This window comes from Athene noctua, chromosome 3 (assembly GCF_965140245.1).
Source record: "Athene noctua chromosome 3, bAthNoc1.hap1.1, whole genome shotgun sequence".
NCBI classification, from domain to species: Eukaryota; Metazoa; Chordata; class Aves; order Strigiformes; family Strigidae; genus Athene; species Athene noctua.
In genome coordinates, this window is record NC_134039.1 from 12,923,499 (window position 1) to 12,927,958 (window position 4,460).

Consider the following 4,460-nt stretch of genomic DNA (forward strand, 5'->3'; position numbering starts at 1 on the left):
CATGTCAGACTTTCGAAACGACATCATGTTTTGGCATGTCAGACATCTGCATGACCCAGATTCTTCTACCTAACTGTGAAGTACAGCAGGTGGAGCTGGGCTACCTGGGCCAGTGTGCCCCACTGCGTTGTGCTCTGCATCACCATCCCTAACATAGACCTGGCAGCTGCTGCAAAGAGATGTGCACAGCCAGATAAGGTTTTAATACTAACGACCTTGCAGTCCTGTCCCCGACACAAATGTTTGCTCCAGGTGCTACGTGGCTGACCACAACCCCCCTCATCCTCAGCACGTTTTGGTGGGTGAGCCGGGGGAGGTAACAATACTTCTCCTTTTTCACAGAAGACAAAGCTGCGGAAGACGCTGATTCCCATGGCAACAAAGGCAGAGAAGAAGTGTCCCAAGATGTGATTTGCTGTCACCATACCCACCTCGCGGCAGATAAGCACAAGTGATAGCTCTGAAAGGAACTGTTTCCATGGGACCCTTCCCAGCGAGCCCACACGATGACAACCCAACAGTCAGCCACAGCTTTCGGTGTCAAACAGGTCTGACTGGTAGAGAGCAATGCTGTTTCCCCATAGCAAATGCTGCCGGTGTCTCATCCTCTTCTGAGGAACAGTGCCCTCCTCGCTCCCCTCAAAGCCTGCCTAACCCCAAACAAGCCACGCTGCTGCTTGCTAATCCACTTACCCAGGCAATTACACTGGGATCGCAGCCTGCAGAGAGTTACCCTCAACTTCTCAGCTAAACATCGTCTGGGTTTTTTTTAATCCATGGAGTGCTACCTTAAGCTATGTTGAAAGCTCCTCACAGAGCACACATTTATGCTTTGGTAGTGCCTGCTATGTAAGTGCATTTCCTTCTGACACTTTCATTTATCATAGTTCTCCCCTCCCAACCCTGCCCCTTCAGTTCCCTGGGGAAAGTTAGTGAATTTATGCAGGAACAAAGTCACCTTGAGCTTTAATCCACACCCTAACAGAAGGAATACGTCTGTCGGCAATCACATCCACCCACTCGGCAACTGCATTACAATGTTCACTTTGTTAGCACAGAAAATACTGGCTCCTTTTCTAGTCCTGGAGACAAGCTACCACAAAGGCTGGAGCAAAGAAAATGGACTGGGGACAGAAGAGGAAGGAATCTGGCCCTGCACATTTGAGGCTGAACAAGTAAACTGAGGTGAAACATTAGAAGTTGGAAGAAAAGAGCAAGTCAGGGAAACTGAGTCCTTGTCTTATGACAAACCCTTCAAAAGAACTCCCTGGTCCCTTCCTGTATGAGAAGTGAAGGCACTTCAGAAAACTGCGGCCACAGAAGGCAGAGATCCTCGTCCAACTGACAGCAAAGCAGCAGCCACAGCAAGTGGCAAGGTGCAGCAGAACCAAGCGGCAGGCACCCAGCTGCTGGGACCATGGCTCCACGTTCCCCCAGCACCTTCCTTCTTCCCTCAGGGAAATCAGCACTGATGCTGCGGAGCTCACAGGGCCAAGACAGTGTTTAAAAACGGACCTGAGAGCTCCAGTAGCTCTGAACAGCATCGCAGATGCACGTAGAAACAACACTAAGCAGCGAAAAGCCACCTCCAGGACAGACCCTATGAGCCCTGCACACGTGCTCCCCTAACGTTTCGGAGATGTGCACTAATTCAGAAATCACTTGTGCTGGCGCATGCCTGCTGTTGCAGGCAGGGCTGCCACCTTTGCATCTCTCCTCGCATAACAGCTCCTTTGCATTCAGCAGCAGGAACCGCAGACGCCTGTTGCAGTCAGTCCTACTTGGTGCTATGCCTTGATAAGCAGTCCTGGGATGAACCTGCTTCTGACTGGAAGGAATGAGACATTAATATTCCCAGAAGGATACAAGAGTTACAGCAGAGGGCAGGGAGGCTGAAGAAGAGGTGAATGGGTAGTTGAGCCAGTCCCAATGAAACTGCTTCTCGGATACTCCTGTCCTTCCGGCTCAATAGCACAGTCAGCTACTACCCAAATGCTTTGTCATCTTTGGCACTTGCTGCAAACACCAGCTTTTGTCAGCCCAACGTTGCTTTTTTCTGCCATGCACCCCAGAGCAGATGAGTGAGTTTCTAGAAACTGGTCCCACCTGACAAACAGGAAGAAGAATGAGAATGTAGATCTCCAGGCGTAGGAGTTCTCTGAGCTCATACTGGAATCCAGGAGCCCAGAGAAATCAATCCATGCCAAATCCCCAGTACTTTGCTTACCACATTATAAGGAAAGAAGATTTAAATAGCACATCTAAGTAATCTCATCCTTATCTGATGTCATTCCACTGGTACACTCTGGATTATGTTGGTACTTACGCAGCTCACAAGGACAAGAGGTGGTGGTGTATGAATTTCCCATCCTTCACAACTGAACAAGAACACCAGTGGACATAGACTTCATTCTAGAGGTCCAACTGACCTAGAGGTGCATCAGCTACCATCTGCTGCTTTAAAAACTATTCAAAACCAAGATATGTTGTCCCCAAATAGTTTACCTGGGCTTCTATAATATCAGCAGAAATCTTTCTTCTCCTGGCAGAAGTCTTAAACCTAACAATCAAGCCACAAAGCTTGGTATCTGCTCCTGTGCTCCAGGAGTACTTTCTGATTCGCCCATTGCATTTGTTTTCACCGACACCTGGGCACTCTTGCAGAGGTAGTCAAAGGAGAGTTCCAGGAGAAGCCCCTGGGATCCAGATGTACACAGACGTAATCACCAGCACAAGAGAACCAAAGGGAACATTCACAGCCATTGCCTAAATTCTTCTTTGCATTACTGTAAATATTCATCTAATCAACTCCAATTTAGGAAAAGCTTTAATAGAACGGAGATGCTTTCATGGGCTTGTACGTAACACACCCCTCCCCAACCCAACCCCACAAAGTGGTGTAAGAGCTTGTCTTTACAGCCTTCAGAAAACAGCAGGCTGTTTACTAAAAGGATTAGATAAGGCTTGACAAAGATGTAGGAAGGTGGGCATGCTGTGCCTTAGAAAACTTCTGCAACACAGAACCCAAAACATCACTGTAGGCACTTTCAGTTAGAAAAGAACCTAGAAAAAGACAGGGGCAGAAATTGCAAATAGGTTTGGCAGAGCACTTCGGCCACCACTGGATAGAGGGCAAAATTACATGAGAGTAACCAGCGAGCGGTGTGTCTGAGCCATCCCTTTACTGGTGAGATCTGTGGGGCCAACTCGAAATAGGCATTTTCTCCTTTTACCTAGGGAGAAAACAATAACCCTTAAAACATGCTGCTGCTTCTCCTCCCACTTCCCTGCAAAAGGGAAAGCTGCTTTTCTGGGTTTGGTGAGGACAAGAAGCTCACGTGTTCTGTAAGGCTGCCCAGCAGTCGGAGCAGAAGCCCAGTTCTTGCCCCTTTGTGGAGCACTGTGATGCAGCCACCAGGCAGACTTCCGTGCCCTTGGGTTCCAGAACTCTGAGAAAAACAGGATGCAGCAGCATTGCTTGCAGGGCCTCTACTGCACACACCTTCCTTGATATGGAAAAGCATTATGGGGCAGAAGCACTCCTTTCCTTTCATAATCGATTTGGTCAGACAGTCTGTCACATCCTGGGCTACAACCAAAGCCCAGAAATCAGTTCCTAATGCGCTTCCTTTGTGCTCTGAAGTTAAGTCATTTCTACGCTTCTGCTTGCACAAATATTGGGCTCTGGACATCACAGTGGTAGCAAGGAGGACAGTGTTTTCACATGTACTCAAGCAAAACCCTCCTTCCAGAGTAGGCTGGAAAGTTCCTTGTGAGTAGGAAAAAAGTGACAGAAAAGTGGTGAGAAAATGAATTGTTATTTTTCTTGAGGAACAGCATCACAGCAACACCAGACTACCTGGAACTAAGGGACCAGCACAGGCAGGCATGGAGGTTACTCCAGCAATCTACTATTGTGCTCAAGTCTGAATTTACGGTAAGCTATAAAACACAAACACAATTACAAAGTTGCCCACTGTGTCCATTTAAACACAGCTAAGTGTAGGTGTGGATTTGTGTTCAAAGAAACAAGCCACAGGAGAGACAGCACAGCAGGGCCAGCAGCCACATGGCACGTTTTAATTTCAAGAGAAAACCACCTGACTTATAAGTGAAAATCAACAAATAAATAAATAAATAAAAAACCCCAAGTATATGTTCTGGCTTCTTTATTCAAGACCATTAATTACACTGTTAAGGGCTTCTCTGTTAGGGGACTCTCACAAAGCCTCTCATGAGACTGATCAGGAAGAGTGCCAAACCACAGCATGTGGGAACATGGCCCCCTTTTAGGTTGGGATGAGGGTTTGGTTTCAGCATTCGTCAGGGCTCAAGTCTTCACAGCTATTGAGTGAAAAGCAGCTGTTAGAGCTAGGCCTATAATGAGGAGGAAGAGAAGCACACTCAGCAGAACCATGTTGAGAAGAGTGGAATAAAGCACACAGAAGAATGAGCCCAAA